Here is a 27,810-nt window from a genome sequence, read left to right as displayed (position 1 = left end):
ACAACATACTGAAAACTTTAATGGCTTCATCTTTGCCACGCTATCCAAGGTCACTATTCTCCCACCTCCCGTGGCCAGTGCGTTTCTGGAAGCCTTGTCCATCTAGTTTCTCTAGATGCTGTCCCTCAGCCTTGACTTTCCTACATTTCAGTAGGTTCCATGGGGCTCCAACCTTTGGGTCATCTCAGGCTCCTGTGGTCCATTTGTTGTTATTAAAAGTATTCTTGAATAATTGTATATTTGTTTTTATTTTTCATAAATGCATTACGGATACTAGTTTTCTTTTGCAAGTAATATGTATAATTGCAGAAAGTTCAGAAAATATGTCATAACCTTAATAGGATAAACATCTCTATAATCTTACTAATGGGAGATAAACTATTACTGTTAATACTTGGGCACTATACCCTTATCAACCTCCTCAGGTTCATCTCTGTGCATAGGAATTGTTATGTTTATACACTTTCCAAAAGAAACGCTTGTCACTTTAAAATGTATTTTTTATTCACCTTCACCCAAGAAGGCTTTTTTTTCTGATAAAAAGTGAACCCTGGTTACTTTTCAACTTGGGACAATATAAAAAAAGAAATGATACATTTTTCTTTACAAATAGCTTCAGCAAATTTTACTGTATTTTCAAACCTGTGATCTATGAATATAAACCATGGTTTACATTTTAGAAAATGGCTAGCAATCCCTCTGACTGCATGAAACAAAATCTGTTCTCCCAAGGGGCAGGATCCCTGGGGCTAGGACTGCAGATAGGAAAGCAAAATACACACACACAAATAAAAGTCGGATCCTTGTTATTTTTCCTTCAGGTGTGTTTTGGCTATAGGTGTTCACATTGACTTTCATTTCACGTCAGCTGGATCAATATACAGCTTTCACCTGCACCATAATAATTGAGTCTTAGGCTTAGAACCCCAGCACATTGATTCCAACAGCCGCTTCCATGGAAATTTGGGAATCTTTTATTTTTAGCCTGAAAAACAAGAAAGTAGGAAATTGCAATATTTAATTGATTTTATTTCTAGCAGTTTATGTTTTAATAATTGCATACGTCCAATTTTCTTTCATTACTGTAGCTCTTAAAAATAAGGCTGTGGCTGTGTCTCTGTTAGATCACTGGAATGCCTTTGCGAAAATCTAAGAAGGCTTTATATTAGGGTCTTTATCTTAGCTGATTTGATGTCATTTCCTTATTTAAACCTTGGACTAAATTAAGTAGGAGAAAAATAAAAGAAACAAAAGAATGCTAATTACTCCACAGAACATGAATTTTCCATTGTGTTTTAATAATTCTTCTGTAAACCTAGTATTAGATAAAAAATAAGCATTTGTTCATATTTAAGTATATGCACACATTTACAAGATGTTCCCCCCTCAAAAAAAGACAGAAAAGGAGAGAGGACAAAGAAAAATGTAGATCTATAAAAGATTTACCATGGTGATGATTTAAGGTTATACAAATTTTTTATTATAGAAATCAATTCCTCAGGATATATAATTACATTAGACAAATATATTTTGTCAACGGTCTTCACAGTTTCCACAGAAGGCAGAGTGTATGTTTGTGTGTGTGTGTGTGTGTGTGTGTGTGTAGATAGGAGAGAAAGTTGGTCTTCTAAATCCAATTAAAATTTAACACTTGTCTCTTTTTAGCTGACATCCTCATTTTGAGGGAAAGAGTAAGGAAATACAATACACAGATGCTCTTTACAAAATAAAGATATTTGCTTCCTTCTGTAACTTGGGTTTGGCACAGCTGCTAACAGCTCTCACAAAGGCACATGGGATATACTTTTAGGCTGTGGTGTTTTGAAATCCCTCTGAAAAAAACTCTTTACCAGCATATTTATGTTTGTATTTTTTTTTCTCAAGATACGTTCTGGATGCTGACAAATTGCTCTCTCTGTAAAGATTCATATTGGTGCTTCTCTGATGGCCGCTATTACCCAATTTAAATACACATGAGTTGGATGGTTTGAACACACCATGTTAATCCAGCATCAGAGACCTCTGCTTGGCTGTTTGTTAAAGGAAAATTGTACCTGTTATGAACCGGCAAGGGGCGCAGAGTTGCTGTTAACTGCTTTACCAAATTGATTCTGACTCACTCGTTTCGAAATGAAAATTGAAATGCTTTTGCCTTTTTGTGGTGAGGAATTTGCTTTACTTAGCACTAAGTGGGTATCATTTCTTGTGATTACAGAAAAATGCATCATAACTTTTGATTACGCTGCTATTAAGGATGCACGGTAGCAATTGCTAGCACTCGTAAAGTACTACTGGTGGGTTCTGTGTAACTCATTTTTATTTGGAACTGGGTGGAGGAGGACAGTGTGGCTGGAGTCACTCAAAGCTTTACCTGCATAATGAAATCATTCACCTGGGATAGGAAGGAGCTGGAAAGGATGAGGTTTTGTCAATAGATTTTCTTTCCATTTCAACCTTATTCCCAGTGGCTGTGCCTCTGCTCCACCAAAACAATAAATCAACATTTTTACATTTCTTTCTTTCTTTAATAAATATGTAAGAAGCACTACTATGTATAAAATACTGGCTAGACATGGTGGGGTCAAAATGAAGGGATATATTATTCTGAAGGCATTCTTAATGCAGGCTAAAAGACACATAGATAATACAGTATATACAACAGAACTTAAAGTAAATTGGGCTAAAGTTAGAAAAGATGACAGGAGCCTGGATTCTTGAAGAACTATCTTCCACCCTCCCATTAGATTGTAAACATCAAAAGGACAAGGGCTATCTTGTTTCCAGCGGTCTCCTGATTACACAGCCTGGAATAGGATAAGGGCCCAAAAGCAGGCATTGAATCAGCAAACATCATATAATAGTATACTGCCTTTAGCTTATACCTGCTTGAAAGATCTCATTGTTGTAACTTTTCCAAGGTCTATCTGCAGTGATGTTGTGCTGGTAGCTTGAAATTGGTCATGGTTGGAGTATTTACACTACAATGATTAGCCAACATGACGACATATCAAAAAATTGATGTATCCCCCTCGTAACAGCTAGTTTGCTGGTTGTTTACACCCCAATGAGAGAGGGAGAGAGAGAGAGAATGAAAAAGAGAGTTAAATGCATATTTGCTCTTTCAGATGAGCCGTTCATACAGTTCCAGTGGAAACACCTTGTGAGCTCCGCCAGCCACCTTTGCCCCAAGGCAAGCTAAAACATCCCATTTACCAAGGCTTACAATTCTTACCTCCTCAGCAGGAGAAAGTAGAGTCCATTAAATTGTTCACTGAAGAAAAATAAGTCAGATAGAATTTTGTATTCTGGACTTATCCATCCTGTGTCTAGTGCCTTTCTGGAGGACAGACTAAAACTGTTTCCTGCCATGACAGTGTGAGAGAATAAAACCTAAAGAGATCTAGTCCTCCGTGGGCTGAGTGTTGGAACATGCTGAGCTCCCACAATGAGCTCTCTCACTTCAGCACTGTGGCTTTAGTAAAACCCCTTGCCCTCAATCCTCAATAGCCATCTCACAGGGAGAGGCTGGAGAAGGATGGAAAAGAGAAAGGCAGAGAGTAGGCATGAACAATGGCATGTGGAGTGGCCACAGTGTAGCCATGAGTGGCCCAGTCCTAGGGGTGAGCAGTACAGGATTTGAAGAAAAGCTCAAACAGTTTGGCTTTGCCTAGCAACAGGGGGTCCATGCAAGGCTTCTCATCATTTTGGTAAGATGACTTGTTGGTAGTGAGCAAGATGGTGTGGGCAGAGTACAGACAGATTGGGTGCAAGGAAGCAGAGATACCAAGGGGTTGAATTAGGAGAATGGCAGTGGAGATGGAAATGATTGTACAGATTTCAGAGTTAAAAGTTTCCTTGGAAGCCTATTGAATATAAGAGGTGAGGATGGTACCAGGTTTTAAAACTGGCTACCTAGGAAAACAGTGTGTCAATTAACAACAGTATAATAAAAAAAGAAACTCATAAGATGAATCTCATAGCAGGTCAGTATCTATTTCATTCCTCTTTCTTGTGTTACCATAAGTGAAAAACTGAAATCTCCCCTCCCTAGATTCCCTTACCATGTAATAGGACGGTCATAGAACAGAGGAGTTCATGTGATGGAGTCCTAGACAGTGAAGTAAGCTGAAATCTGTTTTGGTTTCTGGAAATCTTTTGTTTTGCTGATGTATGTGCCACCCTTTCCTGCCTTTACTTCTCCTCCTGCCTGGAAACCAAAAATGATAGTTAGAACCATCGCTAGTATTTGAAAATCATGAAAATAATAAAAAAAGCCCAAAAGTATCTCAGTGACCTCTGCTCTGGCATCATTAACTCACTATATTAAAACCAGTACCGTTTACCTCTGAATTTCTTGTTGATGGAAAAGGAAAAAAAATACAACCCATTGTGTGCTAAGCTCATTTAGGTTCTTATCATTCATATTGAGTGCAATATTGAAGAATAATGATGGAGAGTTTGGCTTTAGATATGTTGAGTTTGAAGTAATCGCAGAATATGCAGAAAGACAACCTTAGTAAAGACTTGAAAACTGAAGTCTAGCTATAAATCAATACTACCTGGGAAAGTGTGCAAAAGACTTGGACTTACATCTGGAAAACTGAGCTAGAATCTTGGGGGTGAAGCTTGTGACAGGCTCAGGCAGGCTGGAGGACCACTGGTCTTAAGTGAACAGCTCATAGAGATGTGATGTCATTTCTCTAACAGTAGGAGCTAGGGAATGAATGAACTCTCTGAAGGAGAAGGCTGAGAATGGAGACAAGTAGAATCTTAGATAAACTGGGAGTAAATGTGGAGGGACAAGAGTAACAGTCAAAACCCCAAAAATATAGGGTGGAGGACGGAGCAATAATATTAACAAAATTGTGTTGTATGTTAGGCTTTTAGCAGTAAAATCAATTGCCTGAGCCTCTTCCAGGATTCCACAAAAGCCTGGACATTAGTCCAGGTTTGTTTGACTTCCTACTCAGTAAATTCAACATTATTTTTAAAATTTCATATCCTTTTCAACTCCTGTGTGTAATAGTTGACAATTTCTCACCTGTATTTCTTGAAATTCTTGTCCTTTGGCTTTCATTGTCTGACATAATGCTAACTCTGTTTTCCTCTAATCGTAGCTGAGATTTAATGAGTCGAGCTACGTGGTAGTAGCTCAGTTCTAAGCCTGTCACATTAACTCATATCATGGCCCTACAAGACAGGGATGATAACAGTTTCATTACAGGAAACCCAGGCACAGGCCAGTCAAAGACTGACTAGTAGTAAGTGATTAGATATAACCAGGTAATGCTGCTTAAGATTTGATGTTCTTAATCATTACTCTGTATAGCTTAATGCTTAAAATTATAGGCTTTTGCATCAAATGGACCTGAAATACAAGCCTCGGTTTCATCATTAGCTGCATAACCTGAAATGATTCACTTGACTTCTCCAAGGAAAGGTGCATGACGGTAGGGCAGGAAGTCAACAGTCCATGCCTAAATATCTCTATTTTCACAGAAAATAAAGAGAAGTACTGAGATGGAAAGCTTAAGGGATATTTTAAGAAGTTCTTAAAGAGGATGCCATCTAGAGGCATACTGAAAGTTTTCTAGGTACCACAGAGGGTGGTAAATTGAACACGTAGAACAGCAATCTGTGATACCCATATAAGTGCCTGTGATATGTTCTCTGATAGAGCTTGAAAATCTAAATTTAAGGTCAGTAAAGACAAATAGTGAGATTAATCTAGCTTTGGGTGACCGAGTGAAGAGAAAAGACAAAAAGTGGGCTATGTGTGTTAACAAAAATTTGATGATGTAAATTACATTTTATAGGCCACATAATTAAGGTAATAAATTAACAGGCAAATAAATTTTCTCCCCATTAGTGGGGAGAAAATTGAGATCAGGGAAATGTGTCAAACAAATGATAGGAGCTGAGGAGTGAGAAAAGAAGATGAAGAAGTTGTGATTGATGTAAGTGTAGATGTAGGAGTTCTTAAAATTAAGACTAACAAAGTAGATCAGTTCCCTGTACTTTATGAGGTCCAAGGTGTGACCATTTGTGCAAGTGATCCCAATGGAGTTAAGGACAGACAGCTAGAACTGAAGAGTAAAAGAAGGGAGACATGATGGGCACAGTTGTCTTGAAGTGAAACTTAAGTCACCCAAGGTAATGATGAACTCTAAGAGCAGTTGTTGGAACCAAGCACCAAAACCTTCAGTCAAGTGAGAGGCTTACCAGGAGCTGAGCAGGTGACAAAGACAGGCAGGTAAAGAAACTCACTACTGGCTGTTTTAAGGCTCTACCAAAAAGATATTTTCACAAGGATAGGGAGAAAATGTCTGGAAAATGTTATTTTGTAATTCTGAACTAGAAAGAAGGCAAACATGAGAAAGAGCCACTACACAGAATTTTGAAATGAGAAGGAACTAAGTTAGACTTGCTGTCAAAGAGGTTTTGGAGGAAGAAGGACTCTGCCATTTGTATCATTCAAACTTGTTTCAAGTGGTGGGAACTTATAGGGAGAGGCAGCTGTTTTCAAAGTCATACCACTGGGTAGCAGAATCTGAATCTATTCATATACTGAATATTTATTGAGCAACTGTTGTCAAGATCTAGGCTTTTCAGATGAATAAATCTCAGCACATGTCCTCTAGGCACTTACAGCATAATGAGGTGGTGGAGAACATCTATCCCTTCCCTCCAAATCCAGGGTCTTACCAATCAGATGAAGTAGAGTTGGGCGCTTGTTTTATGGATTCTGGTAGTGTTGAAGCCACCTACCTAGCATGTACTAGGTTCTTGAGCAAATTAAATGAAAGCATTTTTTTTCTTTGGGTCATTATAGACCCAGACATGACACAGAGCTTAGCAAATTGATCCTAAGGTAAACTTCCTTCAGTGGGAACTTCTCCTAATAAACATTCAGTTGTAAGTGGCAGACCTGGGTAGGGATGTGGGGAGTGCCAATCTAAAGGATGACTTGGTAGAGGAAGTGCTTAAGACTCAACCTCTCTTTTCTTCTAAGTCCAAAGCTGCATCCCACTTCTGACAAGTGAAGAAGCCAAACATGTTTTTCTCTACAAGCTGTCTAATTAGAGTTTGGACCTTCGGTAGTGTAGGGCAATTGGAGAACTGATGATTGTGGAAGTGACTAAAAATAGGCCCCACGGAGTTTTACTATGGGAGAACAAAGAATGGAATGTATTGTTATTAAACTTGTGTCAGAAGCAATTTTAGTCTTCCAGGTCATCCAGCCTGTGATCCGATCAATGATAACCCCTGGAACCCTAATGGAAAGGTACCAGGGTGAAAATTTGAGACCCTGATGATTGTAAATGTTAGACCCAAAGAATTATAATCACCAAATTTCTGTTTACTTTTCCTGGCTGTGCAAGCATGGCCATAGAGTAAAACAAAAAGAGGAAAACATGTCATAAGAGCAATGAGAAAAAAAGCAAGACCATATAAGAAGCAAGCTATCAAGGATAATAGGTAATATGGTAACAATCTTCAAATTTCACTGGTTTAACACATCAAAGGTTTATTTCTCTTGTTGTTACATATCCATTGCATATTGGCTAGGGTTTCTGCTTTATATCATTCTTCAGTCAGAGGTGTGGATAGGAGAATTCTGGGTTGCTGAAACAGAGAGGGAGAGAGGCTGAAAAATATCTGGCACAAGGAATAAAATGCTTGTGTCCTGAAGCACCATGCATCACTTGTGCTCGGTTTTATTGGTCAAAGAAAGTCACATGGCCATGATCAATTTCAGGGGAGTAGGCAAGTACCATCCTGCTAGAAAGAAGCAGAATGGAAACTGTTTTTTAAATTTTATTTTTTATTAGCACATGTTTATATTATACAATGGTCACATTCCTTGTGAGGAGTTGGTATATGTACATAACACATCTCAATTCTTTTTAATTCCCTTTTCCTCCCTCTCCCTCCATTTCATGGTCTCATTCCCACTTGCAAAGAATCTATTTCTCTATTTCCTATTATCTATATTTTATTTTGCTCTTTATTGATATTTTGGGTTTCTCATATATGAGAAACAATGTGATATTTGAGCTTCTGTGTCTGATTTATTTCATTTAACTTTATGGTCTCAAGATACATCCAATTTCCTAAAAATGACTCAAGTTTGTCCTTCTTTATGGCAAAGTAGTACTCTGTTCTGGATAAATGGTACATTTTCTTTTCCCATTCATCTGCTGATGAATGCCCTGATTTATGCCCTTTGAAGACTTAGCTATTATGAATTGTGCTGCCATAAACATGGGTGTGTATGTAGTACTCCAGTATGATGTCTTTAACTCTTTGGGAAAAATAGCTAGAAGAGAAATAGCTGTGTCGAAGGAAATTTCTAGTTTTAGTTATCTGAACCTCCATATTGATTTCTATAATGGTTTTACTTGTTTACATTCACAGTAACAATATAGAAGGGCTTCTTTTGTCCCAGTCTCATCAGCATTTGTTATTATTTTGGTTCCTTGATGATAACCATTCTCTCAAGAGTAAGATGGAATCTTACAGTTGTTTTAAAAGTCATGCTTTTTTTTTTGTTTTGGTTTTTCTCCGGTACCGGGAACCGAACTCACGACCTTGCTCTTGCCAGGCAGGCGCTTTTGCCGCTGAGCTAAATCCCCAGCCCCCTTACAGTTGTTTTAATTTGTATTTCTCTAATCGCCAGCAATGTTGAACCTTTTTCATGTGTTTATTGGCCATTTGTACTTCTTCTGAGAAGTGTCTATTCATTTCAATTACCCATTTTTTGATTCAGTCTTTTATTTCAGAAAGATCTAATTTTTTGAGTTTTTTATATATTCTAGATATTAATCTTCAGTCTGAGGAATAGCTGCCAAAATTGTTTCGCTATTCTGTAGGTTTTCTCTTCACTCTGTTGGTTGTTTCCTTTGCTGTGCAGATTAATATGATCCCATTTGCTGATTCTTTTTTTTTTTTTGGTCTTTTTCCAGTACTGGGAATCGAACTCATAACCTCGCACTTGCCAGGAAAGCACTGTGCCACTGAGCTAAATCCTCAACGTCCCATTTGTTGATTCTTGATGTTATTTCTTATGCACTTGGGGTTTTGTTCAGAACTTCCTTGTCTACAGAAATGTCTGCAAGAGTTTTACTTACTTTCTCTTCTAGCAGATTAAGTGTTTTTACTTTAACATTTAGAACTTTGACCCATTTTGAGTTTATCTTAGTACATGATGAGACATGTAGGTCTATCCTCAGTCTTCAGAATGTAGATAGCCAGTTTCTCTGGCACCATATATTGGAGGCTATCTTTCACCCAGGGTAGGTTTCTGGACCCTTTCTTAAGTATCAGCTGAATGTGGCTGAGGTTGTTTCTGCATCCTTTATTCTGTTCCATTGATCCATCTGCATGTTTTTTTGTGCCAGCATCATTTGTATTTTTCAATATAGCTTTGTAATATAACTTCAAATCTGAGGTTATGATGCCTCCTACTTTACTCTTGTTACCCAGGGTTGCTTTGTTATTCTGGGTCTCTTCTTGGTTCTATATTTAGTTTATAGCATTAACGTTACTAACCAAGCTTTTTACAATATGTCTAGCAGTTGCTTTCCTGCTCTGTAAATCTCTACCATATTCTTCTTCCACAACAAGGAATTCCTCTGCCTGAAAGCAACCACAGTCTCATTACCTCCTGAATCAGGTACAAAATTTTTAACCCTATATTTTATCTCATTATTACTTTTCTGGGTAATCTGGGATGTCTTCCCTCATCTTCCACTCCAAACCCACTTTACCCAACTCCATCTTGGTCATCTAGGTTTCATTCATTTCTCAACACTAAACTTAAATGCAACTATTCCCAGAAAATGAAATATTTTCTGTCCTTCCATTTGGCGGTATGGTTTTGGTAGTGTTTCCAAAGAAATGGTACTTACATTTCTGCTTTGTATGATAAAAGTTTATACCTATGTGCAGATAGTAAATTCTTTGAGGATAGAAGTAATATTTTGTTCATCATTATACAGACTCTTTCCTCTGTTTGTCAAAGTGTCAAGCACAGTACTTGATGCATGATAGAAATTCATTTAATTGGAGGATCTTATATTACCCTTGATTTGATCTGGCTGAACCTTAATCTGCTGTCCTTGATTCCTTGTTCATAGCTCACAAGAACATTCATGATCAAAGACGAGATACTCTGTTTGTGATAACTATTAATATCCTGGGACAGGTGTTTATATTCATAGCTGAATTACTATCAACTGTTGTTAATAAAATAGTTGGGAAATCAGGACAGGCAGATGAATGGGTAAGAGAAAAAGAGAAAACTACATTATTTCTCAAAAAATCAAAATGATAGCTGCATCAGAATAATTTTATAGATGATTACATATAAATTTTGTTTTCTTCAATAGACTCTGGCTATTTAAAGAAGACATAGCACACTGAGTCATGCTTCTGTATACATCTTTATGTACAGTACTTATACAATGGGGCTCAATATAATTGAACTTATTTTCCATTTTTTCTTAAATCTTGGCTTCTGGTTGGCTGTGTGTGGGTTGTATTCCTATGGTGGCACAGTCAGGGTGATCAGTTCATGATATCAGAAACGTCAGAGACTCAAGAGGTTTTCTATTTACTTCTTATCTTATAGATGAAGAAACTGAGATGGAGAGAGCAGTAACATTTTCCTTTCTAAGCATGTTCTGTGGACGTTCACAGATTCTATCAAGCACTTCTAAACTTCTAAAATACCGAATGATGACAAGCAATGATTGGGTTCATTAGTGAGATCAGACAAATTAATTTCATATTTTTATTGAGTACATGTTAAGTGGCAGCTATTTTGCTACTAGTTGGAAATCGAAGGAAAGAAGATACAATTTCCACTATAGAATAGCTCTAAGTGCAGTGCAGAATGTGTAAGATTCCTTGCAGGGTTGGGAAGAGGAGGCTGTTTAATATCTCATGCTTCATCAAGATATTTTAAATGCAATTATATAGTCATGATGATGACGCATATTTCTGTTAAGTCAATTTCTGTGGGGGTTTATTCATTGAGTTTTCTAGTTGTTGACTTTAAGAGTTTCAAGGTAAATTAGTTTTTAAAATTAACAAGGGGACTCAATAATGACAAAATGTATAACTAGGCTGGGCATTCATTTTAACCATAGTCTCGGAACAAAAGAGCTTACAATGGGAGAACATTTAGAAACTAGATGCTTTTAACCAGTGTTCCCTGCTTTCCTGAATGAAAAGCTTACTAGGAGCACAAAAGCTACTGGTGAGTCTCTGAGCAAAAGAAGCAGCACCCGAAACAACAATAACATTAACAAGACTTCAGAAAATTAAAAAAAATCTGCAATGGGTCTTATGTTAATTTATATATTTTATATTTGTTGTGAAAAGAGGAAGCCTTATGCCAGTCAGTATGTTCATTTGAAAGCAGAGAAGGGCAAAAGAACTTTAGAAAAAAGTAAAAGTACTCAATGAAATCTTTTAGTATTGATCTCGAGCATAGAGAAAATGCAACTATGATTCTCAGGACAGGTTCACAGCCAAGGGGAGCTCTTGTAAAGGGAAAGAGAGAGATGAAGGTGAAAATGAGGTGGTGGAACTACTTGGGGAAATTAAAACTGTAATCAGGCACAAGTGGGCTGTGTTTCTCTTCCCACTGCAATAACAGAATGAACAAAAGGGTCAGAGGGCAAAGGTTGAAGTTCAGCTCAGAAAATGAGGGCTGTCATGGGGCTTCAGCCTGTGCATATGGCAGGTGGAACGAGGCTGACAAATTAGCCCCAGACAACCTTCACGGTTGAAAATTGGGTCTCTTCAGTTTGCTACAAAAGACGGTGTAGCATTTGTAGGAAGGATGGGGAGAATCATTTCACAAAGGATTTTAATATGGGTAACCTGCTAGCCCAGGTTAGAGGAGGGGAGGAAGAGGAATGATTTAGGAAAGTGAGTGTGCAGTAAGAGATTGAGAGTTTGAAAGCCAAAACGGAAAATCAAGGAATAAAAAAGGAAGGCAGAAGGGAACAAGAATGTGAGAAGATAGAGATAAAAATGATGTGAGTGAGCACAAACGTGAATGAGATAGGCTGCAAGAGGAGAAATAAATTGAAAGCGCCAAAGTGCCAGAAAAAATGTGTTGAGAGGAGAACAGTAGACATAGATGGAAGATAAAGACAGCAGGTCAGAAGAAAGAGGACAGGGAACCAACCAAAAAGAAAAACAAAAGCAGATATGGCACTGTAAATTCAGGCCTGTTGCAGCATGTGCAGTGTCAAGGAGACTGCCAAGAACTATGCTGCCATCCAGGCCAAAAGGATCCTCGAGCAATGGAGGGAAGGCAGGAGACAGAGGTGGCAGCCGGGTCTAGGTGCACAGGTAGCTCCTGACTCTGGAGCCGAGCTCTGGTAATGACCGAGGTGAAACTGCTTCCTTTCCTTCGTACACTGCTACCTGCTCACACTAGAAGACTGTTCTTTATTTTTTACTGGCAAGCTGGCTTTGTCTCACATGCTCTCGAAGGCCATTAAAATGCTCACAGCAAAGCTCTGCAGTTGCTATGTGTACTGGCCATGATATGCAGGCCAAGGGGTTATTATTATAAGGGAGGGAGATAACAGGCTTTCCCAAGTGGGGATTTAAGGAATACGTAACAGTATGGGCCATCTGGTGAATCCCACGGAAAATAAATTGCCATTCATAAGCATTTTCACTATCTCTACACCTTGCTAATTTCTGTGGACAAACTATTTCTTAAGGGATTTTGTACAGAAAAGACAGGGCAGCTTTTCTGTTCTTTCTGTGTCTGAAGGCTCCAAAATGTCTTTATTTTTTAGCTTATCAGGACCAAATTATCAATGGGTAGTTGTCTTTTAAGAGTTTAGGGGACACCGACTAAGGGAGTCAAAAATATTGGTTGAGCACCTACTATGTGAGCAGATATGACGTAGATGCTGTGACGGGGCAAAGAATTATAAGAAATTGTCTTATAGACTGTGCTAATGAGCATAAATTTATATCCATGAATATTCTGTATCTTCATAATGGCTTGGTGTATACCTATGTTTGTTAAAATCTGCAAATATACACTTAACATCGTGAATTGCATTGTGTCTAAGTTTTATTGCAATAGAAAACAGAACCGGAAGTAAATAATAGAGACTTATTCACTGCTGTCCACACTGAAGTATTTATTTAGGGTGAAGAGTATTGATATCTGAAATTTACTTTATGCTGCCCAAAAAATAAAATGGATAAGTGGATGGAGATGAGAATAGATGGATAGAGATGCAATAAAGCAAAAGCAGTAAAGTGCTAAAATCTAGGCAGAAGGTATATAAATGTTCATTATGAAATTTAATTTTGCTGTGTTTAAAATACTTTATGAAATAATCAGTAAACAAAAGCTATTGATTCTAAGAGCTAAAAAATAAAGTTATGGAATAAAGAGTGGGAAAAGGGATGTAGACAGAGAGAAGATAAAAAGGAATAGCTGAATTAGTTATCTATTCCTGCATAACGAAGTATTCTAAATTGAACTGACTTAAAACACCACATATTTGCCATCTCCTAGTTTTCATGTCAGGAATTCAAGGGTAGGCTTACTGGCTGGTCCTGGCTAGGTTGCCCTGAAACTGTGTTCAGGGACTGCCATCATCTGAAGCTCTGCCTGGAGGTAGAGGACTCGCCTTTATAATGGCTCATTCCTGTGGTTCATGGCAGGAGGCCTCAGTCCCTCACCACAAAGCCCTCTGCACTTGCTGCAGAGCGTCCTCACCCAGTGATAGTTGGCTTCCCTCAGTCAGAGGGACCCAAGACAGAGAAAAGCACAAGATTCCATGTCCCTTATAACCTAATCACGTACCATCACTTCTGCCCTGTTGTATTCTGTTGATTACATAGAAGTCACAGAATTCAGCCCAGATTGAAAAGGGAGCAGGGTCAGGCTCTACTTTTTTCAGGGAGGAATCCTGACAAATTTGTGGATATGTTTTTAAACCACTATAAAATCCTAGGTGGGATTTTAATAGAATTGTTAGCCTACGGTTAAGGGGTTTTTTAGTCTCAGTGTTGCTGACATATGAGTCCAAAGGATGAAGCACCACAGAACAAGGTAAAACTAGCAAAAACACAGGACTGAACACCAAGAAGCAAACTTGAAGAATTCTTACTCTAGCAAAACCTCCTCATATAGATTATAGAATTTGCACTGCAGCCTCTCAATTTAGGACTGGGTGAGGTTGCACAAAAGCAAATTTGAGATACATTCACACATCATAAAATTCACCATCTTACCCATTTTAATGGGTACAGTTTAGTGGTCTTTAGTACATTCATGACACACCCCAAAGGAAACCCTGTTTATATTGAGCATTTACTCCCTATTTTACTCCTGCCCTATATTCTGTCCATGTATTTTCTGCCTTTACAGATTTATCATGACTGATTGGATTTACATCAAGAAGTAAAGGGGAACCAAGGTCAGACTGCTTGTGGGGAACAGTTTATTGGGAATTGATAAGTCCATGAGAGATAGTGGAAGAAATGATAGGATCCAAAGAAACAGAAAAAAGACAATTTGGTAAATAAATTTACAGAGTACTTTGGGGTCATCTTATGAACTTGGACCCAGTGAATCTAAGTAAATAAATACTTGGTTGTTACCTAAAATTAAGGATGGTTGTAAAGTTTCACTGGATTCTAAAATTTTCTTTTAAAACATGTACAATAGATATTGTGAAATGAGAACAAATTGTTCAAAAGGAGAAAGGAATTAGGATGGGTGAAAAGGAAAAGGACAGTAGGGAAAAGTGAAAAAAATGTCAGTCAGTTATACTATTAGTATCTCTTAGTTCATTAAAAAGGAAGATTTGTACTAATGTAGATTGGAGAAATTTTTATACCAATATCTTATACTCTGAGTAACTACTTTAAAGATAACAACATATAATGTATTAACTATTGTTATTCTCTCATGATTTTGTTATGAATTTTTGTTTTACTTTTTTCCATAAAATAAAAAAAATTCTTTATATTATCCTTGATACTTGAGGATAGATGCAGCTGTTCAACCACAAATTGGCTGTATTGTTCCAACAGGAAATATCACTTAGCTATTTTAGCAGAAGAGATAAAAATTTGGTGGACATCAGCTGACTACTTGAGTTTGAATACAAATCTGTATGTTATTTAAAGTTGAGAATGTTTAGGGAGCTGAACTTCCTAACTTTGAATTTCAGGTCTGTAACCTTGAACAAGTGATTTAATCTCTTTTTGCCTCCAATTTCTCCTTTGTAAGATACACATAATAATGCCACTTAATTTTTAGGGATGTCAAGTAGGCTAAATGAATCAACAGATTAAAAACTTTGTAACAGAGGCTAGCATACTATGAGCACTCACAGATATTTACACCAATAACCTTTTATTAAAGGAGGCACATTCTTCAGGGGAAACTAAAGAGATATAGTGTTTCTTTCATCCAATTATTTAAACATATAAAATCCCACATATTTTACACTAGGTCCTCGGGCAGATGGAGTTCTAACTGTTCACAGTATAAGACAGTGTGAATAGCGCTACTGCAAATGCAGTGACAGTGTCAATCTGATGACAGTAACTGTTTCCCTTTGACATTTCTCAAAACCAGGACACCATCTTGAATGCTTCAAGTGTGGGATAGAACTGCTGAAAGAACCCCCAAGCCTTAAAAATATTAATCTGCATCTGGAACCACTCCTGTGAATATCACATCTGCATCACCAACTCTTTTAAAGATATTAGAACTATATAATGGAGAAAACATTGCTCTATAAAACATAAAGCTTTGATGTCAAGAAAAGATACCAGTGAAAGACTTAATAACTGTAAATTGTCTGGCTAAAAACAGGTATTCAACATTTGAGAGATATTTATGCTTTGTGTAAGTGGATTGCAAGAGTATTGCCAACAGGTCCCAGGTCTAGAGTACAACAGGTAAGCTGCACCATCAAACCCGAGGGAATATGTGGGAAAATGAGCTCCTTTCTGTCTGACTAGTTCTTAGAAACACAGTGGTGCTCAAGCAGTGACCTGCCAACGTGCACTCTATGTATAAAGATCAAAGTCATTTGAGTGACCAAAAATCATTTTTAGAAAAGTAACATAACTGAAGATCATCATTTGGTAGGACCACTTGCCAAACAGGTTTTGCATAAATTCAACTTGTTTATCCACTGTCAGTCTTTCTCCAGTAAATGTGAGTTTTAACCAACCTCTCTATTCCATTCCTTCTGCACTGGACATGACTGCAAATTTACTAGCCATACTTGTGAAGAACTGTTGAATGAAACAGAGGGAGAGAGGTAGAGTAGATATGTATCTATGAACACCAAAATTCCTCCATGGTTTTTTCCCAGAAGCAGGGTATAGTGATGCACAGTGATCTTGCAGAACCCTGTATGTACCTATAACCCTGTCTTTATAGATGAGTGTTAAACTTCAGAAAACTGCTGTCCAAAGATTGCTTGCTTCTGGGCCATGGGTATGCCGCCTTTCCCCTGTAAACAAGCCTGTTCCACTCACAAGCTTAGACCACCTTGATTGGTAATGGTAAGCTGCATGTACCAGCCAGCAATCTCTGTTTTTCCTCAGGACACCAGCCCATCATCCTTTGATGTTTGCTGTTGCTTTGTTTATGCGTTGAAGTTGCCTCATACAGACTAACTTTCTGACACTGTGATATGTGACTGCTCCATAAAGCCCTCTCCTTTCCCAATCACATACCTTCTATTTCCACTTTTACCTCTTTGCATTTAGGGTTGATATGCAATGTTTCAGAAACTTGGACTTCAGTTTTTTATTTGGGTATCAGATAAGTTTACTCTTCTGGCTCTCATTTCTCCTTTTAATTGAATATAGTAATTTCTGTCTTGCCCCAGACCACTAAACGCCAACATCCATGGGCAGCTGGGTCAGAACTGACTTCCTAATGGAAAGGTTAGAAGAGGGTCACTATTCAGACAGACATCTAGAAAATCTCTTCTTGTATAAACATAAGCAAAGTTAAATTGGTTTTTGGAAGAGTTTCAGAGACAAGGGACATGACTTTCCTTCTGGGATATATGAAGGTTATGTGATTGCCTATGAACTGAGTTGTATTAATTGCAGCAAGAAATAATATGAATTTTTTTCCACAATATAATGGCATAAAAATAGAAAGATTTTATTCTGATCAAGATTCATTTTTAGAGGTAGCTACCTATGTTACTGAGCATTAGCCCTAGATGTCATTTGATCCAGCTGAGTCAGTATAAACGGACAAGCTGATATCTGAAAATACCATGTAAATAATGTGCTGAAAGACCAAGATTCAAATTCCATCTGATGGTGATTCTAACAAATGACCTTAGAACGAAGGCCCTGGAAATGTACCTGAACAGAGTAGTCTGGCGAAACCACAATGCTTTTTGAAACCCTTATTGATACATTAGTAATAAAATTTATCAGTGAAAAATGACTCCACTTTGTGGTTAATTATGTTAAATAAATGTCCCACATAATCACTGTGAAACTGAATGTTTGTAAATAAGCTTCTTAAAATGTATGTAAATAAGTTTTTAAATGAAGAGCAATAAGAAATTAGACATTGGTTCATGATAAACAAATATGGCCTGAGAATCCACTAATTTTGTGGGACAATATCTAATGCAGATATTTTAAGCTCTGTTGTATATTCAAAACACAGTTTCAGTTACCCAGTACTTTATTACTAATTTGGTGTGGGTAAGCCGGGACATACAGTTCATACCTGAAAGTTCTGAATTTACCGGAATAATTTAAAGGGAAGATTGGGGTTTGTTTATTTGGACCCTCTTTAAGATGAATCCAAACATCCCTTGGTTCCTGTGGCCTTGAGTGTAGCACAAGTTTCTCGAGGATTAGGGGTCCCGCCTGGCCTCTTTCCTTTAAAGTGATCTCCTTGAATTTGGAGAAGACTCAGATACACACAACCTTCTCCATCTAGAAATCAAATAAATGACTTCAAAGGTAATATTAAGGAAAATTTTGTTAATCACCCTGGTTATAAGGTTGGAACCATGCCAAGGTATAAAGATTAGGTACGGTCTCCTGGAAATTGTCTACATAAATGAAACTTTTCTTAGGATATCATATGCCTCTATAACCTCCTATCAGTTAGCATGCATGGGTGAGAAATATAAAGAACACATTTTCGTTTTCTGAATGTAACTGCTTTGCAGAGGAAAAATTTTTTTAAAAGTATGCATACGTACATACATGCATACATACATACAGACATATTCCCTAAAGGAAATGTACTATATGTTAAAAAGGTCCAATGGTCAAAACATGGAATTAACAAGAGCGAGTTTCAACTGTAGTGTCTCTAAAAAATTCAACACTTAAGGTGTTTCCATGGACAGAAGGCCTGAACACCTGTATAACAATTTGAAGACCATGTAGGCTGGAGGAGCTTCTATCCTGTGCAAAAGAAGGCATTAAAAAGAGGAAAGATGAAGCCATGATATTTGTAAGTGATTGCGTGACTAGTGTGTGCCTGTAACCTTACTTACATATCTTAACTCTTCAAATTATCCTGCAAAAGGGTTGCTATTTCATTTTATACATGTGGAAACTGAGAATAAGTTAGAGGTTAGATAATTTGTTCAAGGTTACAGAGCTAGTAAATGGCAGAGCTGGGATTTAAATCCAAATCTATCTCAATCACAGTCCATATTCTTTCCAGTATGCAAAACAAAATGATGTTGAATAGATACAAATAGTATTATTCTGCTAACAGATATGACTGATGAGCTCTTAAAGATATGCCAGAGTTTCCAAAGGGCCTCTTGTGAAGAAGGTATGTTGGACCTGAGTGTAATTATAGATGTTCTCATTGAGCACATATGTCCTGAGACTTCTCTATGTTCCCAACACTGCACAGAGTTCTGACAAGGGATATAAACTGCATCTTCAAGTCGGATAATGCATGCCAGGTAATGGATCGGTGCATCCTAAAAACGACCTAACAGCAAAGACTCAGGAAAAGACTATACTCGAGAGCATATAGGGCAAGGACTTGTGTTTTTTACACACCATAGTGAAGATGATGACTTTTAATCTGAAGATACAAACTTTTAACCTGGGAGGAGCACAAGTGCAGTAGATTTCCTACATGAGCTTCCTCCTTTGTGAAGGCTCTAGGTAAAGAATTTACTTTCTGATGGCTTGGTTTCTTTATTTGTTTTACAGAGATAATAACATCTACCTTACCATCTCTCTCATCACTGTTTTATTATTTAATTTCAAGAACTCAGAAAATGTTAAATTCTAAATTAGTGAGAGGAATCATCAACTTTATGACATTAGAATTCATTCTTAGGAGCCTTCAAATATTATTGAGATGATATAAGAAATAAATTCAGTGTGTGACCTATTGGCCCCTAATCATAGGGATACAGATGTAGGGCTTTGGCAGATTGAGTGGGAAGCTCATATCCAGCTGGAAAGTGAATCCTAGTATTTGCTAGGAATTAGACACAATCATTCACTTTAAACTCCAAAAATCTTTATAGTATGCCATGGGCAAATGTTTACTAAATCTCACATGTCTACAGAATGATAACATTCTAGATTTCTGGCTGATGCTGTCATTTAATCTGGATGTAAAGTAGCAAATATATCATGAGGTTTCTGAAAAAGCAAAGCAAGGTTTAAATGGTTCTTTAACTTTGGGCCATGTTTATATTTTTTTTTTTCTTGCAGACAAGGAGGAAGGAGAGGGAAGTGAGCCACTGACAGTTTTAGGAAGGAAACTGTATATGTTAAAGGAGCATCACCTTTGCATTTTACATTTAAAGCCAGAGTAGACTTCAGCAGAGGTAGTACTCTGACTATTTTCTTTTCACTTCATTTTGGAAGATACTTATATGTACCTAGTTCTCTCTACTATTCAGCATCCTTTTAACTGGACATTTTCTGCTGGGGTCTTAGACTCTTTCATGAAAGTGACTCCATGCTAATTGACATTCATGATGAAGACAAAGATGCATCAGTCTCATAATATGATTCCAAAACAACTTCTAAATGTTCAAAGTATGATGAATTATGTTCAAAATAAGTTTCATGCTGCAAATATTTTATGTTCTAAATATCTCATAGGAAGTGGTGGAGATTATTTCAATTATGAATTTCAAATTATCAGGATACCTAACTAATGGGAAGGCTTTTCTTTGGGTCTGTGCTGAATAAAGGAAATTACTAAACTACAGATGCCATAGATTGGTAAAAACTAAAGTAGGATAACATGAATAAAGTTATGAATTCTAAAATTTACATGCTAGCCATAAGGTAAGACTCAGGATATGAAAAAAGAAGAGATATGATTCAAAGAGTTGGAGTTGATAATAGATAATATTTACCTATTATTAGCCAAGCAGTCTAATTGTTAAGGATATTAACAATCTTCTTGTTAAGGAGAACTCAGTAGTACCCTGGAGGGAGATGAAGCATAAGTTACTAAGGTAGCATGCCTGGACCATAGGAACAAATTTGTCTTGGAGCTTGTCATTTGGGACAGTCACTGTTCTAAGTATTGATATCTAAACTGCAATGATACTGCTCCGTGAAGAGATATAACATGGTGGAGTGACAGACACCAGGAATTTTAATATACTGCATGGTGTGGTAGAGGGGTGGGAGCACTGGGAAAATGTGAAGAGTGCTGGCTAGAACTGGTGGCACTGGAATTCAGAGTCAATAAGAAGTTCACTGCTTCAAAAGATGCACAGGAATTTAGGACCAAAGAACTAAAGTGCCAACATCAGTACACCATGGCAGAAGGTTAACTTTCAAAAGAAGTCAAAATGAATAAACAAGAGGAAAGCCAGAAACATAGATGGTGTCTAGGCCATCTATGCATTTATAAAGTACAAGTCTTCATGTAACAATGTTTATTCTACAGACTGTGAATATGTTCTACATACTATGAAGTACCAAATTTCATCCTGTATTTGGGAGCTTCTGTAGTTTGGAAATGGTTTGTACCCTAAAGGTTCATGTGCTGGTAGCTTGGTCTCCAAGGTAATGGTATCAAGAGGTGGTGGAATCTTGAATAGGGAGGGCTTACCAGTGATTAGCACAGAGACAGCATCCTCATGATTGGACAGATATCTTTCTTGGGAGCCTAGGTTAATTTTTTCAAGACTGGATTAGATTCCTGGGAATGAGTTAGGCCTCATGGACTGAGTTAGTTACCGCAGAGAGGATAGTTACAGAGTATACCTCTCACCTCCTTCTGGTTCTCTCACACTCATGCTTCCTATTTCCACACATTCATGTCACCCTCGACTTCTTTGCCATGTTGTGTACAGTGTGAGGTCCTAATCTGAAGCCAAGAATATATTGACATTTGACAAATGTCAATATATTGACATTTGCTCTTGCACTTTCACACCTCAAAAATCCTGAGCCATAAGAAGCCTCTCTTCTTTAAAAAGTTTCCAGACTCAGGTATTTTTGTTATAACCAGACTCAGGTATTTTGTTATAACCAAATGAACATCTGAAGACCATGCACAAATGAGGCTTGAGTGCCAGATGGCATTCAATATTTCCTTAGCCATTCTGCTGCTACCAAATTTCTGCTCTAACCAAGTTCTCTCAGAGAAGAAGGATGGGCATGGGCAGGCAGTGAAAGCACTATAGGACCTGCCTCAGTTTGTGGTTCTTCAGATGAACCCTCCCTAACATAGTTGAATCAATCTGTTCTGAACCATCAGAGGCGTTACCAGCGTGTATGAATGAGCATGAGCTAATGCTGCAGGTAGAGCAGTTCTGGAAGAGTTTCTGTGGTTGCAAATGTAAAAATAGTACATGAAATGGGTATTATAAATGAGAGAAGAGAATCCACATATATTTTTACTATTTTACAACTAACATGTTATGCCTATTCCTAGGAGAGGCTGACTTTTTAATTCTTGTCTAACAATTAGGAGGCACAAAGAATCTGAACAATGTCTTTTTTCAATATGAGTAGTTTAAATGCTTCTCAAGTTTATTTTGGCTTTTAAACCATAAGTGGAGGGAAACATTAACAGACATACAACATATCACAAGCACAATACAGACAATACAGAGTTACAGACAAAGTGGTAGAGAATTAACAATGGTGGTTGTAATGTTTCCCTCCTTTTATCTTTAAAATAAAACAAAAAAAAACAAAAACAAAAAAAAAAAAACCATAAGTGGAGTCTGTCTCCTCCACTTGAATTTGGGGGAAAGCAGAGGAAAGGGTGGTTATTTATGTCTTCCTTGATTGACAGAATGTGACATGTGATGGTTTCTATCCAGATGTCCTCCAACAACTTCATCAGTTCATAGGTGGAGCTTTGGGGAGGTATTTGGATTGTGGGAGTTTATAGCTGACTGGCAGTTAGGAGGTGGGGTCTAGTTGAAAAAGTGAGTCACTGGGGGTGTGGCCTCGAAGGGTTTATCTCCCTCCCTAGGCCCTTCTTTCTCTGTTCTGTTTCATGTCTGCCATGCCATGAGCAACTATTCCTCTGCCATGTTCTTGGGACATGCCATCCTCCCTTGTTGCCTGCTGACTGTGGAATGATACCTGAGCTAAAATAAACCTTTCCTCTTTTAATCTGTGGGTTTCAGGCATCGTGTCTCAGTAAGCAGAAAGTAATTCAGACATGACAGTAGTAGTACCACCTGATTCCTGAGACTTCGTTGGAAAAGACACACCACTACTCCTGGTATCACTTAGGAAATTCTAAGAGTTTTTGCCTGCCGCATACAAAGACCAGACACCCTGAGACCAGTATGTAGAGACAGTATAGAAAAATTTGTTATACAGCGAGCGGCCAAGGAGTCTTGGCTGTTCTAGTTCTAACTATTTGGAGTGTTTCCAGTTCACATGCCAGATATGTGAACAGTACGGAAAGCATATAAGAAACTCTTAAATTCAATAATAAACAGAAGAAAGAACCCAAAAGCAAAGTCTCTGTGCAGACGTTTCTCTAAACAGATATAAAAATTGACAATAGACATGAAATCAAGCACAGAGCATCAATGGCCACTACAGAAATGCAAATCAAAATCACAATTACATACCACTTGACACCGCAGCACTATGTCTATAATCGAAAAGATAGCTAATAAAAAGTTCTGGTCAGCTAATAAAAAAGAGTATAGTGAAATTTAAACCATCATATACTGCCATGGGAATGTAAAGTGAATCAGCTGCTTTGGAAAACAATTTGGCAGTTCCTCCAAATATTAAAGGTAAAGTTGGCATATTATTCAGTAATTCCCTCTCTTGGGCATGATGCCATAGAAGTGAAAATGTACATCCATACAAAATCTTTACATGAGTGTTCACAGCAGCAGTGTTTGTCAGGGTGAAATGTGGAAACACGTCAATTGTCCTTCTACTGATGAGTGTGTCAATAAAATTTGGCCTGTGAGAAAAAGAACGATTTAAACTGGCCACAGCCACTGTCCCACTGCTACCTCCTGAGAGACTGTGAGCAAGAGCTCCCTCATTGAGCCCTTTCACACTCCAGATCCACTGACAAAGGTAATGGTTATTACTGCTTTAAGCTCCACTTTTGGGAGTAGTGACTACCTGGCCATGGATAACCAGAACACAGTTCGAATAGCGTTTCTATGGATGCTCTACTGCCAAATGGAGCCAGTTGCAGGAGTGGTGGGCTCTTCTTTCTTCTGAAGGAAAAGGGACTGAGTTTGATGAGGTAGCTAAGTGGGACAAGGGAGAAGCTGTCCCTTACTGCAGCCCTCTATCTTCCTTGCTTTCTCACTTACTCCACACTGTCCCTTCTTTCTTACCCTTACCTTTCTTGTTCCACCTCCGTGCTCAAATAGCCAACAAACAAAAATCCCCATGCCCGTAGCAACTCTTTCCAGAGGACATAGGGTGCCTCCTACAACATCCCAGTCTCTTCTCATGCAGGGAGAGGCTCATGGAAAGTTGGCAATAGTGACAGAATTCTCTTCAAGAGAATTCTCTACGCACTTCCTGTGTCACAATCAGAGACTTTCCTTTCAGCACTGACCTTGGAGGTCAGGTATTTCAGAAGATGCAGGACAGCATCAACTCCTACTCAAGCCTCTGAGATGGTAAGTGTTGAAGCTCCTTGTTCAACAGCTAGTGAGTATTACCATTATTTAGGCAGCCCCTGTGACCCAACTCACTCTGCTGGCATGGAAGAGGCCTAGAAGGAGCAGTCTTTTCTGCAGCTTATCTTACAAAACCTTCAGTCCATTCTCACCTCACCTGCACCTCCAGCTCTCCTGTGAGCCTCCTGTGCATGATGCTTAAAAACTCCGAACTTCCTCTGGGACTGTGAGCCTAATCCTCTCTGTTGTATATTGGCCTTATAAAGTCACATTTCTAACCTTTGCTAAAGGTCCCATTTCCCTTGTTATTGGGGCCAGAGACTTACAAAGTACAGGGCCCAGTACTGGAAAATGTCTCAAATCAAATTTTCTCTCCCAACAAAATTGCACTAATAAACTTGGTGAGCAGGGTAATGAAGAGGAAGGGACAGAGGTCTAGATAGATCAAACTTCACTCAGTTTCCCAAAAGAAAATTGATCTTTCTCATAGATGTTGCTTTTTGGGTCAAATTAAAAAATGTTTTCCACAGCTTGGCCAATTTCTGAGTGGAAGGTCAATCTGAGAAGAGTGACCCAGTCTAGGAAATAAAACAATGGTGTATAAAAGTTGAGCACGAATCTAGTGTCACAGCTGTAGCAGTCTCAAGGGAATTGGCATTTTCTAACTCTCTATTCTTTCCAGTGAAAAGAGAAAGAAAATACCATCAAATGACCTTCTAATTCTCATAGTCATTATCTGCTTCTCTCTTGCTTTTATTTGCTTCACACAGACATACACACATGCAAACCAGTTCCTAATCACCTTCACCCCCAACACAAGAGAATAATGAACATCTATTGCCATTTGAAGAAAGCTTAAAGATGATAGGTAAGAAGGACAAACTCTCCTTTGCCCCCTGAGGGAGCTCCTCTGGCCAGAAGGTAATAGCTCAACACTGCCCCACAGGTCACTGGACCCCACAGTTAAGAAAAAATACTGGCACTGGAGATAAAAGGGATATAATGAAAATGTAAACGAAAAACTTTATACCAGGCATGGCCTGACAGAGGGAAGATTGATATCCCATGATGCTTTGTCTTGATGAGACAATGAAAAATAACCACCACAGCAGCTGTGTCAATATCAGACTTGGTAATGCACCACTGGCTGTGGGCTTTTATTTAATCCGCTTTGCTTTAAGATGATAACGGTTGTTACTTTTCAGTGCCTGTCTGTCAGCGCCCAGCATTGCAATATTCCTCCGCAGCTCTGCGAGCGGGTTTCATTTATTTTAAAATACCATTTCACACACTGCTGACTTTTAACAGTGTTCTGTGTGAGTTTGTGAGATTGAATAGTGACAGAAACAACACTTTTTATGAGAATACAGAATATTAAAAACGGGGCACAATATACAGATGGCAGTTTTCACTACAGCTTGTTTTTTTTTTCCCCCTTGCTTCTGCTGCTGAGCTTTCCCACTGAATGCATTTGTAGTAACACCATAAATGTCACTTTCACTGACTGCCTTTTGGCATTTTATTTAAATGGAATTCAACTCTGGCTTGCTGCTGCCTCTGTTCTGGCTGCCGTTACCAACTTGTTTTTAGGGTGGCTCTAGTTTTACAAAAAATTCTCCCTGTGGACTTCATTCTGACCCAGGAAGGAGAAATCTACCAATAACCCGGCAAAGTCAATCTCTTGGCTAAGATCCAAGGTCCAAGGACTCTAAAAGACAGACTTCAGCCTGAGATTACTACAGGCATCTGTGTATGATCTTTGTGGGCCCTGCCAAGTGGAGTGTCTCTGAGCTCCAGAACTGCTTGGGAATGGAACCCAAGTTACTTCATCCCAGTGTAGGGGACGGGAAGGAAAAAGAAGGCACCGCAGACCCGACCAACTGTCTTTGGGAGAATGCTACAGTGAGACACTCTGAGAGACAAGACTCTGAGTGACTTATCTGGGCCTGGTGTCTGTTATTACTGACTTGAAATACTTTGATTGGGACATTATACCTGGCCCTGCTTCTCTGCTTTGATCCTATCTTGGCAAGTATGAGTTTATGCTGCAGGCCCTCTAGATGTGTACAAGGGGTGGCATTTTGCTGCCAATGTGATGTTGACATGTGCAAATTCCCCTTTCTCTCCATTTGTTCCTGCACAAAATATTCATTGCTTCATCAATTCCAGAAACTAAGTAGAATAGACAAGGGTGGTGAAGCCTTTTCCTAGGAGAACCTGTAATTTGGGGCAAGCTCGCTTCTTGTCCAGGTCAAATGAGGCTGGAAATGATCTGCTTAATCCAGCCCTATAAATGTGCCCACATCTCACAGTCTTAGGCCTGAATCAGAGAGCCTAAGGGATTTCTAGCTGGGAGCTTGGATTTTCAGAAAATTGGTAATATTTCTGGATAAAAATTAAACAAAGATACAATTCAAAGCCTTAGTCCCCGCCCCCACTGTCTCATTACTACCTTTGTCTGAAACATCCCTGAAACAAGCAAAGATGGGACTATATTCAGGAGGTCCAAAGTAGTTTTGCAAATTTCATTGTTTTTGAAGACATTTGAAACATCTGTCCTGGTTTCTTTGTACCTTTTTAATTATAAAAATTGGAAGAGGGAAGACATGGGAAACTAGACAGATGACTAGAAAATAAGCACTGAAGTGTCTTTGCTTTTGGTTATTCACACTTATTTTTAAATTAACTTTCATAAACCTTGCAGAAGTACTGAAGTAAAGGTAATGTGACAAGTTATGCCACTAAAATATTTAAGTAAGTTTACGAAGTGCACCTAGTCAAGACCTTTGAAATGAAGGCGAGAAAGAAAATGGAAGTGGAATTCAGGCAGGGATGATACCTTAGGCTCTTTGCATATTTCACATAACACTTAGCACAGAAATCCTTCCCATTATATTCATTTCTCATTTCAGTGAATGGAAAAACCATAAAAGCGATTTTCTGTGGCAAACATCTTGGGTGTCATTCTGAAGTCTTTCTCCTATGGCCATGCTCTCTTCCAATGAATCACTGAGTTCTGACCAGAGATCTACTTTATATGCATCAACTGTACCTATTTTTCTCCATCTTCACTGCCACTGCATTGGTCTGCATCATTGTTGATAAAGCAGTAGTTTCCTTGTCTTTTCTACTCAAATCTACCCTTAACAATGTCGCCTGAGCAATATTCTAAAACATGGCCATGACACAGGAAAATCTATGCACCATTCCTTACTTCTCTGCCTTCAAAAAAGAGTAGTTTTCTTTTGAGTCTTTGAACTCATAGCAATCTCTGCCCTCCTTTACTTATAAGTATCTCTCACTTGGTGTGGTCTGTGTTTACTGTGTTTTGCTAATCTTCTATGTATAGTTATTTCTCCTTTCTTAGAATGTAAGACAGTACACTTGCATCTTTGGTATCCCCTATAATACTCAATTGAGGATTGGGTCCAATGCTATAACTCAATAAATAATCAGTAAAAGTTCACAGGGTTTGCTGATTATTTGCATGAGTTTAACCTATAGTGCAGGTCTTGCAAGTTGGCAATATAGAGCACTTTGGAACTAAGGCACCGGTACTGTGTGGAAGAGTGACCCTCTGCTATGTATGGGGCATCAGAATGGTCTTCAACCCAGCTGATAAATGGAGGATAGAAATTCTTGGAATAAAGGTGGCATTTTAACTTCCTAATCCTAT

At 38.3% G+C, this 27,810-nt stretch overlaps 1 long non-coding RNA gene across 1 annotated transcript; it reads right to left on the bottom strand.

Annotated features, from left to right (window-relative positions):
• Window positions 1-694: 694 nt before the first annotated feature.
• On the bottom strand, window positions 695-23,972 carry LOC102007974. The gene is made up of 3 exons (XR_263132.1): window positions 23,850-23,972; window positions 4,062-4,207; window positions 695-985 (listed from the first exon to the last, which is right to left on the bottom strand). It is a non-coding gene; the product is annotated as an uncharacterized LOC102007974 (long non-coding RNA).
• Between the last annotated feature and the right edge of the window lie 3,838 nt (window positions 23,973-27,810).

Source organism: Chinchilla lanigera, unplaced genomic scaffold (genome assembly GCF_000276665.1).
Source record: "Chinchilla lanigera isolate Chin_1 unplaced genomic scaffold, ChiLan1.0 scaffold00061, whole genome shotgun sequence".
Lineage (NCBI taxonomy): Eukaryota > Metazoa > Chordata > Mammalia > Rodentia > Chinchillidae > Chinchilla > Chinchilla lanigera.
The sequence above is the reverse complement of the archived record's forward strand: the minus strand, read 5'-3'. Positions and strand labels throughout refer to the sequence as shown.